General features: G+C 47.3%; 1 long non-coding RNA gene across 1 annotated transcript; it reads right to left on the bottom strand.

Annotated features, from left to right (window-relative positions):
• Positions 1 to 3,640: 3,640 nt before the first annotated feature.
• On the bottom strand, positions 3,641 to 15,518 carry LOC105720713 (uncharacterized). The gene is made up of 2 exons (XR_001108208.2): positions 15,366 to 15,518; positions 3,641 to 3,997 (listed from the first exon to the last, which is right to left on the bottom strand). It is a non-coding gene; the product is annotated as an uncharacterized LOC105720713 (long non-coding RNA).
• Positions 15,519 to 16,374: the final 856 nt, after the last annotated feature.

Genomic DNA, 16,374 nt, shown 5'->3' with positions numbered 1-16,374 from the left:
GCCATGCCTTTGAAATTGGTTTCTGCTGCTCTCTACTTCAAATGCCCACTTCAAATGCCCTACCCTCTCTCCATTTCCACCTGGGAGTTCAGGCCAAGAATGAAAGCATCTGCTTTCCGCAGTGTCATTGATTCCTGTGGTGGGAAATGAACTCTGCCTCCCCTGAGCCCACTGGAGTTCATTCTCCATCATAACCTGGCCAGTGGCCTTCAGGTACTTGGGCATAAGTGCCACTACCCTGGGTCACACCCTGCACTTCTCTGCCCTCACTCAGGACTGGTTCCTCCCTTAGCCCCTTCCTGCTAAATGAGTCCATGGACGAGTTATGGGAGCCCCTCAGGCAATCCCCCACCGACCTCAGGAGGTCTTGGTGCTCACAATAAATTTAGAATTCTCTGGGAAGCAGATGGAATGGAATCGTGACTATTATCTACTTCGAGATACCTCCCTAAGATTTGTGTTCCCTTTTACCAGAAAATATGCCAGGCAATGAAAGAGAAAGTTTCATGCCAGACAGAGCCCTTGCAAAAGTCCCCTGGGTCTACAAACTACATTTGCTTTTTTCTGTTTCAATTTGACAGTTAAAAAACAAAACCTCGCCCATCATATTATAAATGAGGCAAGAGAAGCATACCAGGATGCCTTTGTGAGCCCCTTCTCTGTACCAGAGGACGAAAGAAAAGGGGCTTGAAGTCTCTCTGCAGAGGCTCAGCTCACACCAGAGTGTGGCTGCAGGGTCCAGGTGACCCATCAATGGTGGTAAGGACCCTGGACAGCTGGGCAGTGAAGAGGCCTGTTCAGCATGGGAACTTCTCCCATATTGCATGGCTTTGGACAGGGACCAAGGAGACTGCAAAATCATGTTGCCTAACCTCTGTCTCTTGGTGTCCAGAAACTTCCTCTTTACTCTGACGGAAGCACCAAGACGAGGCTGATCCGGAGAGGCCACAGATGTCCTGGGTGCTCCTGCGCCTGCAGCCTCCTGTGAGGCCCCGCTCGGCAGCCAGGACTGGTGACACCTTCGGAGGCCCTGGATATGTGCTTTGCCCTCTCTGCTTTGAGGGTCACGGAAGCAGAGTCTGACCCCATAACCAGCCCCCTGCCTTCCTCCCTTCTGTTCATTTTCCCAGTGAAGATTAGAGGGCTTCTTCTGTTGGCCATGCCAGCCCACCCTGCTGTCCTGGTCTTGGGTCCAGACCACACCTGATCTTTCCTGCATCTCCAGGATGCACTGGATGGCTGTGTGATTGCCCATAGAACAACCTCAGGGGGTGCCGCTCACATAAATGGTGAGGTGAATTGCACAATGGAATACAATAGCCCGTGTGCTCCCTCCACAGTTCATAAACAGTCCTGGTCAGAGCGGAGTCCATCAGAGGCTCCCTGCGTTGGCAACTCAGGGTTTTTTTGTTGTTTTGAGACAGGGTCTTGCTGTGTCACCCAGGCTGGAGTGCAGCTGTGCAATCACAGTTCCCTGCAGCCTTGATCTCCTGGACTCAACTGATTCTCCCACCCCAGCCTCCTGAGTAGCTGGAACCACAAGCATGCACCAACATGCCTAGCTGATTTTTTCTTTTCTTTTTTTTTTCTTTTTTCCCATCTATGTAACAACTAAAGATCCTAGCTAATTAAAATTTTTTTTTTTTTTTTTTTTAAGAGATGGAGTCTTGATATGTAACTTAGGCTGGTCTGGAACTCCTGGACTCAAGTGATCCTTCCAACTCAGCCTCCCAAAAATGCTGAGGTTACAGGTGTGAGCTGTGGCACCTAGCCTTCTTTATTTTTGAGACAGGGTCTTGCCAGGTGCGGTGGCTCACGCCTGTAATCCCAGCACTTTGGGAGGCTGAGATGGGCAGATCACCTGAGGTCAGGAGTTCGAGACCAGCTTGACCAATATGGTGAAACTCCATCTTTAAAAAAAAAAAAAAAAAGTTAAAAGAAACAGGGTCTCACTGTTGCCCAGGCTGGAGTGCAGTAGCACAATCATGGTTCACTGCAGTTTCAAACTCCTGGGCTCAAGCAATCCTCCTACCTTGGCCTCCCAAGTAGCTGGGACCACAGGTGTGTGTCACCACACCTAGCTAAATTAATTAATTAATTTTAATTTTTATTTTTTTATAGAGACAGGGTCTCCCTATGTTGCCCAGGCTGGTCTCGAACTCCTGGCATCAAGTGATCCTACCACCTTGAACTCTCAAAGTGCTGGGATTACAGACACAACCCACCATGCCTATCCCTATTTCTCTTTTTTCTAAAGGAAAAAGTTCAGTGACAGTGACAAGAGGCAGTGAATATGTGGCCTCAGGGTTGGGGAGAAACTAAAGGAGGGAGGAGGAACAATGGAACGTGTAATCCTTAAACAAAGAGGGTATCTTCTACTCAGTTCTAGCAGATTCCTGCCAAGTGGGGATGAGAGCAGAATGCTGCCATGGCTTCTGGTTTATTCGCTAGAAGTAGAAATTCGTATTTTTGGATGCAGCCTCCTGCTTTTTAAATGTTGGCTCAAATGGAAGAAAAAACAGGAGTCCGGGTGAGAGGAGAGGGTGATTTGGAGCAGGGGGGCTGCAAGGAGGTGGTGAGAAGTGGGAATGTTCTGAAGGCAGAGACTTCCTCATGGGTTGGGCATGGGTATGAGAGAAATAGAGGAATCGAGGGTGATTCCGTGTGTGTCTTTGGCTGAGCCACTGGGCTCCTGCAGCAGCCTCCTAACGACCCCCTGCCTCCTACTTCCGCCCTCTCGCCGGCATGCCAGTCTCAATGCTGCGTCCAACGGCTTCTTCAAAACCCGTCAAATCATACACTCCTCTGCTCAAAGCCTCCCAATAGCGCCCACACCATCGAAGTAAAATCCCAGGCCCAGGGAGGAGAATGCGGGATGCCAAGGGCTAGGGAACGGGGACCGTTAGTGTTTAATAGCTGCAGTGTTTCAGCTGGGGCCTGAGAAGGTTCTGGAGATGGAGTGGAGACGGTTGTACAACAATGGGAATGTCATAAGTGCAACAATGGGAATGTCATAAGCGCAGGTGGGGAAGACTTCAGAGGAGGAAGTTTTATGAGGGCGGGCAGGGGCTCCGTTTTGGGCATGTCAAGAATGGGATGCCTTAATAAACATTTAAGCCAAGACAAGTTCACAGATTGCCAAGATGGGCCATGGATTTGCAATCCATCAGTGCAGAGATGGCATCAGTTCCATGGGACTGAGGATTTACCAGTAAAGTCTTTTAGGCTGGCCGAGGGTACCATGGACACCATGGTGAACCACGTGACGCTGGTACACCTCTGGATGGCCTCCTGGAACTAGAAAGTCTGAAGTAACTGGAAAACCACCAAAGGAGAAACAATGCTCAACCCCTGTGGCGCCTAATCAAGTTTGAGACATTCTCTATTGTTCCTTACTCCTGCCTCAATTGATAAGGCAATTGGACTTTGTAACTGACCTTGGTCAACATCGTGACTCCAAACCCTATGACCCCCCTCACAGCTTGCAAAAAACTGCCCTAAACTGTAACTTCCGTAACTTTCCATTGCCTACTCCAAACCTATACAACCAACTCCTATCCCATGCCCTCTGCTGACTCTTTTTTCGGACTCAGCCCTCCTACACCCGGGTGAATAAATAGCCATGTTGCTCACACAAAGCCTGCTTCGAGGGGGCGTCGGGGGGGAGTCTCTTCATTCAGAGCATGTGCATTTTAACAACCAGCATAGCAAGAACAGCCAAAACCAAACCAAACTAAACCAAAACTCTCTCCACAAGTCCCAGAAGTGAGCCAAAGACTTGAAGGCTAAAAGGTCATCAACCCAAGGAGGGACGAAGAAGGGGAAGATGAGGAGCAACAGCGAGGGAGGGAGGACCGCTGGAAGGGTGTGCGCTCTGCTCGTGGGCTCGGGTGCAGAGGTGCATTGGGAGCTCCGCACCATCAGGGTTTGCACCTGCATCTGTCCACAGCCGCTGCTAAATCTGAGGGCCATCGGGAGGCAGTTCAGGACTGGAATTCTGTGAGGACACAAGATTAGGGGTATGAACTGAGGAGCAGTGCAGGAGGGCCAGGCATGTAGGGAGGTGCCCCAGAGGAGGGAATGGGAGTGTGTGGGTTAGGGAGCAGCTATTCAGAGGGGTCCACTGTGGGGCCCAGACACTGGGGCTGATCCCCAGAGTAAAGAAGATGCACATATCCTCTAGGGACCTGAACTGTCCCCCTACACCCCCATCAGAACAGTCTGGAGCTGCTGATAGAAGTCTCCTCAGTTAACAAGGTCTGATGGCGAGAGCCAGGGATGGCAAGGCCTGCACAAATGAGGCCTGGTCTGTGTTATGGTCTAAATAGTGACTTCCCCCAAATTCACAAGGTGAAGCCCTAAGCCCAGCTACCTTCGAATGTGACAGTATTTGGAGATAAGTTCTTGACTTTTGTTTCGTTTTAGGGTCTTGCTCTGTTGTCCAGGCTGGAGGGCAGTGGCATAATGACAGCTCACTGTAGCTTCTACTACCTGGGCTCAAGTGATCCTCCTGCCTCAGCCTCCTGAGTAGCTGGGATTACAGATACAGGCCACAACACCCAGGTAACTTTTTAAAATTTTTTGTAGAGACAGAGTCTCACTATATTGCCCCAGTGGTCTCAAACTCTCGCTCCTGCCTCTCAATAAGTGCTGGGATTACACTGTGAGTCACCACACCCAGTCTTTGGAGACAAGGTCTTTAACGAGGTAGTGAAGTGAAAGGAGGCTGTTAGGGTGGACTCTAATCCAAACTGATTGGTGTCCTTATAGGAGGAGGGAGAGACATGAGGGGTGCATGTACACAGAATAAAAAATATGTGGGGACACAGAGAAGGCACAGTCTCAGGAGAAAGCCACCAGGCCAACACCTTGATCTCAGATTTCTCCATAACTGTGAGAACAGCAACACCTATTGTTGAATTGCCCAGCCTGTGGTATTTTGTTACAGAAGCCTGAGCAACCTAACACAGCCTGGCACTTTCGCTCTGAAGTTTACAGGATTGATTGGAATTCATGGGAATAGATTTGCAATTGTGCAACCCAATGCTATTCAGGGATTTTTCCCAGTGTGATTCTTTTGGTGAAACAGTGGCTCCCACTTCCTACTGTCAGCCCAAACCAAGGCCAATGAAAGCATCCATTCACCCATCCATTCAGTCATTTACTCATTCACTCAACAAATATTTATTGAGGACTTAGTATAAAGGTCTTATAAAAGGGGTTAAAACCTTGTCCATATCAGGGTTAGACATGGCTAAGTTCTGGGGAATTAGAACATATTATTAACCTGTATAACAAATACAGCTTTTAATGACATCCACAAACAAATGAAAATGGAAACAAAGTCCAGATCAGGTTTTGGAAATAATCCACAAAAGGAATGGAAGTTTCAGTTCCATAAACAACTAAACAAGATCCAGAAATCAGATAATTCCATATTATATTGAAAATGAGGAAATCAGGCCAGGCATGGTGGCTCATGTCTGTAATCCCAGCATGTTGGGAGGTTGAGGTGGCCAGATCACTTGAGGCCAGGAGTTCAAGACCAGCCTGGCCAACGTGGTGAAACCCTGTCTCTACTAAAAACACAAAAATCAGCCGGGCATGGAGGCACACACCTGTAATGCCAGCTACTCGGGAGGCTGAGGCATGAGAATCACTTGAACCTTTCATAAAGCAAGTTGCCTAGCTGGGGAGGCCCACAAGGCAAGAAACACAGGGTGTCTTCTGAGCAAAAACACCTAAGAATCAAGGCCCTTGGTTCAACTGCTTAAAATGAATTGAAGCTTGTGAGCTTGGAAGCAGATTCTCCCTTAGTTAGGCCTTTAAATAAGACTCAACCTTGGCTAGCACCTTGAGTGTGGTCTTGTGAGAGACCATAAAAAGGAGGAGCCAGCTGAGCTGTGTCCAGATTCCTGACCCACAGAAACCGTGAGATAAAAAACCTGTGTGTGTGTGTGTGTGTGTGTGTGTGTGTGTGTGTGTGTGTGTGAGAGAGAGAGAGAGAGAGAGAGAGAGAGAGAGAGAGAGAGAGAGAGCGCGCGAGAGACAGAATCTTGCTTTGTCACCCAGGTTGGAGTGCAGTGGCATGATCATAGCTCACTGCATTGTTGAACTCCTGGGTTCAAGCGATCCTCCTGCCTCAGCCTTCTGATTAGCTATGACTGCAGGTACATGCCACCATGCCCAGATAATTTAAAAACTTGCTTTTTGGTAGAGATGGTATCTCACTACGTTGCTAAGGCCAGTCTCAAACTGCTGGGCTCGACTGATCCTCACGCCTCAGCCTACCAAAGTTTTGGGATTAGAGGTGTGAGCCCCTACACCCTGCATGTGTGCTGTTTTAGGTGCTAAATTTGTGCTCATCTGTCACTCAGCAGTAAATAGCTAAGATAATCCTAAACAAGGTTTTTGAGATGTAGAATAATGATTCTCTGCAGCCCAATTAGCGTTGGCCTGAAGCAGATTCCCTGAACAGAAAAGGAAGTGCAGTGCCCAGTAAATCTGAGTCTTCTGGGATGAGTCCCCTTGCTGCTAAACCCTCATAAACCCTCAGATTCCTTCCTGATGCAATGAGAAGCTTGGATAGCTCTCAAAGGTCCTTTTCTTTTCTTTTCTGTAGATGGAGCCTTGCTCTGCTGCCCAGGCTGTGGAGTGCAGTGGAACGAACTTGGCTCACCGCAACCTCATCTCCCGGGTTTAGGTGATTCTCCTGACTCAGACTCCCACATAGCTGGGACTACAGGAGGGCACAGACTACCGCGCCTGGCTAGTTTTTGTATTTTTAGTAGAGACGGGGTTTTGCCATGTTAGCCAGGCTGGTCTCGAACTTCTGACCTCAGGTGATCCACCTACCTTGACCTCCCAAAGTGCTGGGATTACAGGCGTGAGCCACCATGCCCAGCCAATTTCTTTATTTTTATTTTTGTATTTTTGTTGTATGTTTTTAGATTTGAGTTACTGTGAGGCTTACAAATAATATCTTATAAACCATTATTTTAAACTGATGACAACACTGATTGCATAAACAAAAAATAAAATAATAAACAAGCAAAAAGAAAATTAATATATATATATTTTTTGAGACGGGGTCATGCTCTGTTGCCCACACTGGAGTGCAGTAGAATGATCTCAGCTCACTGAAACCATCACCTTCTGGGTTCAAGCGATTCTCCCACCTCAGCCTTCTGAGTAGCTCGGATTACATGCACACACCACCATGCCCAGCTAATTTTTGTAATTTTAGTACAGACGGGGTTTCACCATGTTGGCCAGGCTGGTCTCAAACTCTTGACCTCATGAACTGCCTGCCTCGACCTCCCAAAGTGCTGAGATTACAGGTGTAAGCCACCACACCTGGCCAACTAATAAAAATTCTACACTTCAACTTCATCTCCCCACATTTTAACTTACTTATTTAGTTTTTTGAGATAGAGTCTCACTCTGTCACCTAAGCTGGAGTGCAGTGGAGCTATCTCAGCTCACTGCAACACCCACCTCTCAGGTTTAAGCAATTTTCCTGCCTCTGTCTCTCTAGTAGCTGGGATTACAGATGAGCCCTAATTTTTAAATTACCATGCCTGGCTCATTTTTGTATTTTTAGTAGAGACAGGGTTTCACCATGTTGGCCAGGCTGGTCTCGAACTCCTGATCTCAGGTAATCCGCCTGCCTCCGCCTCCTAAAGTGCTGGGATTATAGGAATGAGCTCCCACACCTGGCCCATTGTTTCTATGTACTGTCTATGACTTGAAAAGTCGTGGTAGTGGTTATTTTTGATTGGTTCATATTTTAGTTTTCTTCCTCAAGATATGAGTAGTTTACACAGGACGATTACAGTGTTATAATATTTTCTATTTTTCTGAGTACTTACCAGTGAGTTTTACACCTTTATATGATTTTCTATTGCTCATTGATGTCCTTTTCTTTCAGATTGAAGAACTTCCTTTAATAATTTTTTTTTTGAGATGATTTTTTTTTCACTCTGTCACTCAGGCTGCAGTGCAGTGGCACAATCTTGACTCACTGCAACCTCCATTTCCTGTGTTCAAGCGATTCTCATGTCTCAGCCTCCCGAGTAGCCAGGATTACACACATAAGCCAACAAGCTCAATTAACTTTTTGTATTTTTAGTAGAGATGGGGTTTCGCCATGTTGGCTGGGCTGGTCTCGAACTCCTGGCCTCAAGTGAAATACTTGCCTCAGCCTCCTAAAGTGCTAGAATTACAGGCAGGAACCACGACCCTGGCCCCTTTAGCATTTCTTGGGGGACAGATTTAGAGGTGATGAAATCCCTCAGCATTTGTTTGTCTGGGAAAGTTTTTATCCTTGATGTTCGAACGATACTTTTGCTAGATAAACTACTCTAGGAAAAAGTTTTTTTCTTCAGTATTTTAAATATGTCATGCCTTCTCTCCCAGCCTTTCCACTGAAAAGTACTGCCAGATGGATTGGAGCCCCACTGTATGTCATGTGTTTCTTTTCTCTGCTGCTTTTAGGATCTTTTCTTTATGCTTGACCTTTGGGAGTTTGATTATTAAATGCCTTGAGGTAGTCTTTTTTGGGTTAAATCTGGTTGGTGTTCAATAACCTTCTTGTTATTAATAGTGATACCTTTCTCTAGGTTTGGGAAGTTCTCTGTTATTATTCTATTGAAGAAACTTTCTGTAATCTCTACTTTCTCTTTAAGGGCAATAACTCTTGGATTTGCCCTTTTGAGGCTATTTTCTAGGTCTGTAGGCATGCTTCGTTGTTTTTTTATTTATTTTTTGTCTTCTCTGATTGTGTATTTTCAAATAGCCTGTCTTCAAGCTCACTCATTCTACTGGATCAAGTCTGGAATCAAGCGCCTGAAGGGCCCTCTTGGTGCTCTTCCTCACTGTGGCTGAGCTGGTACCTAAGCTCATGGCAAAGTGCCCTTTCCTCTTCCCTCTCCCTTCCTCAAGCAGCAGTCTCTCTTCATAGCCACCAGAACTGTGAATGTGCTTCAGGTCACACCTGAAGCCAGCACGTCTCAGTCTCACTCAAGGCCCACTGTCTGCACTACTTGGTTACTGCTGCTGATTATTCCGGGCCCAAGGGCTCTTTAGTCAGCAGGTGATTCATTCTTCCAGGACTGAGTTCTTCCCTTCTGGTCAGTGGGTTCCCTTCTGGCCCAGGGTGTGTCTAGAAATGTCACCCAGGAAACAGGGCCTGGAACGGAGGTCTCATGACTGTGACTAGTGTCCTATCCTGCTGTGGCTGAGCTGGTATCCAAGTTGCAAGACAAAGTCCTCTTGACTTTTCCTTCTCTTCTCCTATGCAGCAGGAAGGGGTCTCTTCTGGAGCCGTGAGCTGTGCTGCCTGGGACTGCGGGAGGGGTGCTGCAAGCACTCCCTTAGTCACCCTGGGTGGTGTCTTACTAGGTCATGTCCCCCCAACATCCACTGGCTCTGAGCCCACCACAGCACCAGGACTTGCCTAGGAATGGCCGTCCTTGTGGCCTAAACATCTTCAGGTTTATTTGGAGCCCCATTGCCCCACCCAATGATGGTGAGGCTTGCCAAAACTCAAGGTCCAACCTCTGGGATGGGTTGGAATCTATCCTTTTGGCTAGGACTGTTCTAAATGTTCCCTCCAGGGGCACTGACTGAGTTCTTCCCCATGTCAGTAGCTCTGAGTTCCAATTCAAGGTCCCACAATTGCTGTGCCCTCCTTCTGCCAAGCACACAGATTCTCTCTTCATGCCACATAGCCAGCCACTGCGAGGGGATGGGAAGAGGGGGTGATTGGCAATTTAAGACTGCCTTTCTCAACCTCTTCAGTGACTCTTTCAGGAATACGATACTTAAATTCCTCTCCTGATTTCTGGTTCTTATGAAGGTATTTTTGTGCATGGATAGTAGTTAAATTGGGTGTTCCTGCATGGAGGATAATCAGTGGAGGCTTCTATTTGGCCATCTTGCTCCACTTCTACATTTTTTTTTTTTTTCTGTAGAGACAGTGTCTCACCATATTGCCCAGGCTGGTCTTGAATTCTTGGGCTCAAGCCATTACCTGCCTTGGCTTCCCAGAGTGCTGGGATTACAGACATGAGCCACCATGCCCAGCCTCCACCTCTATTTAAAAAAATGTTTTGCATCAACTTTGGACAAGAATTTTTCAAGAAAAATATTTTAAAATTTAAATTAAAAAATTTTTAAAGCTCTGCTCTCAGAAGCACACAAAAATTTTTAATGTGCTTATTATTTCACTTCTGTGGAAAAATATGATAGGAAAATTGAATAAAAGAAATTTAGATTAACTTTTTTGGGTGGACCATTTCATTTTTGTGTACATAGTTGCTTAAAATCGGTGATTGTCTAGGTCAGGTTCAGGTAACTGAAGGGCCTTTAGAAGTGGTTTATATTTTCTATACATAATGTTTACTGCAAACACAGTCTGGAGCAAAATGGGAAATAACATATTTCTGGAGATGGGCACAGAAATTCTAATCCAGTAAATTGTTTCTTTCTCAGGTAGCAGGGCTGCTAGGCCACAATTCATAGGCATAGCCTATAAAACAGGGTACAGACCACCCAAAACAAGGCCAGCCAATCCATGCCGTGTGATGGTCAGGCTTCAAAATTCAAATCACCTGTCTGCAAAGATAAACTCACAAACCCCTTGTGAGATGCATGCTATCAAAAGGGGATCACTGGGTTGGGCACAGTGGCTCACATCTGTAATGTCAGCACTTAGGGAGGCCGAGGCGGGCAGATCACAAGGTCAAGGGTTTGAGACCAGCCCGACCAACGTGGTGAAACTCCGTCTCTACTAAAAATACAAAAAATTAGCCAGGCATGGTGGTGCATGCCTGTAATCCCAGCTCCTTGGAAGCTGAGGAAGGAGAACTGCTTAAACCCAGGGGGTGGAGATTGCGGTGAGCCGAGACTGTGCCACTGCATTCCAGCTTGGGCAACAAGAGTGAAACTCTGTCTCAAAAAAAAAAAAAAAAAGCGTTCACTGGACGGGCGAGGTGCCTCATGCCTGTAATCCCAGCACTTTGGGAGGCCAAGGCAGGTGGATCACCTGAGGTCAGGAGTTCAAGACCAGCCTGGCCAATACAGTGAAACGCTGTCTCAACTAATAATACAAAAATTAGCCAGGCACAGTGGCTCACGCCTGTAATTCCAGCACTTTGGGAGGCCGAGGCAGGTGGATTATCTAAGGATAGGAGTTTAAGACCAGCCTGGCCAATACGGTGAAATCCCATCTCTACTAATAATACAAAAATTAGCTGGGTATTGCGGCGCACACATGTAATCCCAGCATTTTGGGAGACCAAGGCAGGTAAACTGTCCTTTTCAGTTACCTGAGGTTAGGAGTTCAAAACCAGCCTGGCCAATATGGTGAAACCCTATCTCTACTAATAATACAAAAATTAGCTGGGCATGGTGGCACATGCCTGTAATCCCAGCTACTCAGGAGGCTGAGGCAGGAGAATGCTTGAACATGGGAGGCAGAGATTGCAGTGAGCTGAGACTGTGCCACTGCACTCCAGCCTGAAGGAGAGAGTGAAACTTCGTCTCAAAAAAAAGGGGCGGGGGGAATCACTGCTGTTGGTGAGCCAGCAGCTCTGTGAGCCTGTGTCACACTGTCACATTCAAGATGTATCAAAAAAACTGTCTACTAGGCCATGAAGCCATAAAGGGTAGCGTTAGGTCCAATATGTGTCGATCCATGTTCACGCAGATTCCTTTCTGCTTGTGGGAATTGGTTTATTTTTCTGGTTATGATATGAATATTGTTTCATTTTCCTTGTTAGTATATCATCTGCTTGATGATTTTGCATCTCAGCATTATACTCCGCTTCTCCCAAGCAGCCAGGGCCTCCCAGTCTTCCTTAGCCACACCAGGGTTCACTGCAACCTCTACTCAGCTGGCCCAGGGTGCAGCCATCTTTAAAGAAATCTAGATTTTGAAGCAAAATTTCAGAGCAAAACTTTCACAGGGACTTTCTGGCATAATTTGACCAGGTCATGGTTGTTTTTTTCTCTCTCTTCCAGTCTGCGTGGTTCCTGGCCTGCTGCCAGAGCATGATTTAAGAAGGTTGTTTGCTCAGCATGAGTGGAGGCCCCCACAGGCCAGTTCCCACCCCAGGGGGACTTGAGGGCAGCATGGCGGGGGGTCGAGGGAAGCTGCTGAACCGTGGACATCAGACTAGTCCACGCACAGGCCAGGAGAGGACGCAAACTTCACAACACAGTGAAACTCCACTAGTTTCTTCAGAAGTCTTTGAAAGGAGCTTTCATTTTCGTAGTTTTGCTTCCTCTATTCTTGGCTTGTACAGTGACCTCAATGTCCCCTGACCATGGAATCACATGCCAGTATATACTCTGGAGTTTGAGCTTTTCAAAACCCCTACTCTTTCGCAATAGCTGGTTTGTGGCCTGGTGTCAGCAGCGGGGAACAGTCTTCCTGCCACTTTCCAGTCACGTCCACGTGATTCCAATCTAAAATAGATTTTTGGGGAGCCCTTGATGGTACCCTCCAACAGAAGAAGACATGCTAGGCAGATTCTCCTGAGGCAGGCCCTTATATGCTAGGAAGAGCCTTTGTTGAGTACTTTTGGCATTTACAAAGCCTCTCCAAAGACAGTCTTTCATTTCACCCGCCCAGCAATGTCGGGGGTAGGTGTTTCAAGTCCATTTTACAGATGAGAAGATCTGCCGCTGAGTGGGAGAACGGTGGGGTAGGAAGTGTGGTTAAGGAAGAGAACCAGCATTTATGAAGTATCTTTCTGGGGCTAACACTGTGCTGGGTGCTTTATATATGTTTGATCTTTTAACACACTTCTGAAGCTAGTAGCATTTTCATGCTATTTTCTTTTTTAGGTGAGATCGCTGAGGCTCAAACAGGCACGGCAGTAAGTGGACGAGCAGAACTAAAACACTGCTCTGCTATCTTATGTTTGTGCTTATGCCCATCATTACTTAATCAGTTATCTTTTTCTGAGCAGCAGTTTACCCCCAAACTTAGTGGGTTAAAACAACAACAGTCAGGTATGATCTCACGGTTTCTGTGAATCAGGGATCTGGGAGCCATGAAGCTGGGCTGTTATGACCTATGGTCTCTGACGGAATCGCTGTGAGGTGTCCACTAGGGGGCGCTGCCATCTGAAGGCTTGACAGGCTGGTGCATCTGCTTTTGAGGTGGCTCCCTTGCATGGCCACAAGTTGGCGCTGCCTCTTGGCAGGAGGCCTCAGTTTCCCTTCATCTGACCTGCTTGAGCACCCTCTCTACATGGTGCTGGCTTCTCCCAGAGTGACACAAAAGAGAGCAACGCAAAAGCTGCAATGCCTTTTAGGACCTTGCCTTGGACACCACAGTCACTTCTGCAATATCCCTCCCAGTGGTTACACAGGTCAGCCCTGTGCAGTACAGGAGGGTCAGCAGATGTTGAGGTTGCTGTGCAGGAAAAGAAAAGGTGCAGAGAGGAAGCTCAGGTGTGTGACCACCAGGAGCAGGGATTGCTGAAGCTGTCTTGAGTGCTAAGTATAACACTGAAATACAACACTGCTCATCCAGCCAACGAAAATGGATGTCAGCACTGGCTGCTGAAGAACACTCCTTAAAGGAACAGCATTTTCATAGTGTTAACTAGGTTCCAGGATCTGACAGTGTGACGCTTTTTAGGTGTTCCTAATTTTATAATCAAAATTGGACTCAGGGATTTCTTCCTACCAATAATGTGAACACTGGAAAGGATTAACATAAAGAGATAGGATTTGGATTTTGGAGTATTTCATGAACTAGAAATTTAAAGCATTTGGTATATGTTAAAAAAAAAAAAAAAGACTTCCCCCTTTGAGTCCAGGAGTTTGAGAGCAACCTGGGCAACACAGCAAGAACCTATCTCTATAAAAAATAAAAATAAAACTAGTTGGGTGTGGTGGTGTGTGCCTGTAGTCCCAGTTACTCGGGAGGGTGAAGTGGGAGGATTGCTTGAGCTGAGGAGGTCAAGGCTGCAGTGAGCTATGATGGTGCTTGTGCACCATATCTTGGGTAACAGAGTAAGACTGTGTCTCCAAAAAAAAGCTGGGCGTGGTGACTCACGCCTGTAATCCCAGCACTTTGGGAGGCTGAGGTGGGTGGATTACCTGAGGTCAGGAGTTTGAGACCAGCTTGGGGAACATGGTGACACCCAGCCTCTATGGAAAATACACAAATCAGCTGAGTGTGGTGGCATGTGCCTGTAATCGCAGCTACTCGGACGCTAAGGCAGGAGAATTGGCTCCAATCCGTGAGGCAGAGGTTGCAGTGAGCTGAGATCGCACCACTGCACTCCAGCCTGGGTGACAGACTGAGACTCCTTCTCAAAAAAAAAAAAAAAATTCCCAACATAGCTTAAACTAAGATTATCACACTTAAAAAGTAACAATTCTTTGAGATCACCTAATACTCAATCCAGGTAGACTCCTAATGTCCTTTTCGGTTAGTTTACATAGAACCAAGCACTGCACCTGGTTGTTATGTCTCTTAAGATTCTTTGACTCAAAAGTAGACCCTTTCATCATCACTGATCCCGGCACCGAGAGTTGTGCAGCATGCCCACTTTGTGGGCTTGTCTAGTTGCTTCCTGTTGTGAAGCTTAGTCTGTTCCTCCACACCTAAATTTCCTATAGCGGAAAGGTGGATTTAAAGTAACTCATTAGCTGGAATTAATCACAGGAGATGTTCTCATGTTTCCATGAATCAAGAGACACAGAGAATCTGGATGTCCTTTCATTAGTGTTGCTTACAATAACTCCTGGATTCTAGGGGGACACCTTGATCTCCCCATTGGACAGTTTTTTTTTTTCCTGCTTGTGGCCACAAAGTTATATACATATATGTGTGTGTGTGTGTGTGTGTGTGTGTGTGTGTGTATATATATTTTTTTTTTTTTTGAGATGGAGTTGTTGTCCAGGTTGGAGACTGGAGTGCAATGATGTGGTGTCGGCTTACCGCAACCTCTGCCTCCCGGGTGCAAGCGAATCTCCCGCCTCAGCCTCCCGAGTGCTGGGATTACAAGCGCCCACCACCATACCCAGCTAAGTTTTTGTATTTTTAGTAGAGCCCGGCTTTCCCCATGTTGGTCAGGCCAGTCTCGAACTCCCAACCTCAGGTGATCTGCCCGCCTCGGCCTCCCGAAGTGCTGGGACTAGAGGTGTGAGCCACGGCGCACAGCTTTTTTTTTTTTTTTTTCATCAATAGCACATATTTACTGTTGTAAGTTACATGTAATGCATCTGTGATAAGATACATCAGGAGGGTTCCGGGAAGGTTAGTTTACATTTCAGCAGCAGTTTCGTGAGTAATGCTAAATTAAGAAATACAGAAACCTCACCGACATGTTTTTTCTCACCTTCTCGTAAGGAGCCTCAAGCATTGCTTCAATATCAACGTCGTCTGCCATTTTCTCTAAACGCCTGTGCCGGCTTTCGGGCACCAGTGGGGCTGACGTTCGGGAAGAGACCGCTGCCGCCGCTGCTACCGCCGCCACCGCTGTGGCTACCGTTCAGCCCCAGGTGCAGGACGCTGGACGGCCCGGCGGGAGCATCAGGCTCCAAGGACCGTTAGGCTAGAGCGAACCCAAATCTCGCGAGACGACGCGGGTCTCTAGGGCAAAGGCAGTTGGTGGACGGCCTGTCAATCTTTCAGAGAGCTCCTCGCCGGGTGGAGCTCCGCGTTGGCCTCCCGCCCGTGGCGCCCCCTCACGGCCCCAGAAAGTAATATTTGAACGTTTCCTAGGCATTGTACAAATGTCCAGTTCCCTGTTTACAATTCACTTTGTAATTTCTTTCTTTCTTTTTCTTTTTTTTTTTGAGACGGAGTCCCGCTCTATCACCAGGCTGGAGTGCAGTGGCGTGATCCCGGCTCACTGCAACCTCCGCCTTCCCTGGGTTCAATCGATTCTCCTGCCTCGGCCTCCTGAGTAGCTGAGACTACAGGCAGGCGCCACCACAGCCGGCTAATTTCTGTGTTATTAGTAGAGACGAGGTTTCACCATGTTGACCAGGATCGGCTCATCTCTTGACTTTGTGAACTGCCTGCCTTGGCCTCCGAAAGTGCTGGGATTACAGACGTGAGCCACCGCGCCCAGCCAGTGTTCCCATTTCACAGTTAAACTGAGCCAGGTCCTGAGAGGCTGGGAGAGAGTCAGGACTCGGTCCAGAGACCCAGGTTGAGCCATTTCCAGCGCTGTCTCCTGCATCTCACAGTAGCGACCTCCCACAGTTCCCAGCTCTGAAATCACAGTCCAGTTCCGTCTTTTTTTTTTTCTCTACCCTAATCCGGTTGGGGACAGTTTGGACCCACCAGTACCCTGTTGATGCCCCTGAGCCCTGCATTTTTGCTTACTGCACAAATATGCA

Source organism: Aotus nancymaae, unplaced genomic scaffold (assembly GCF_030222135.1).
Source record: "Aotus nancymaae isolate 86718 unplaced genomic scaffold, 86718_ANA_hifiasm-v0.15.2.pri h1tg000456l, whole genome shotgun sequence".
Lineage (NCBI taxonomy): Eukaryota > Metazoa > Chordata > Mammalia > Primates > Aotidae > Aotus > Aotus nancymaae.
The sequence above is the reverse complement of the archived record's forward strand: the minus strand, read 5'-3'. Positions and strand labels throughout refer to the sequence as shown.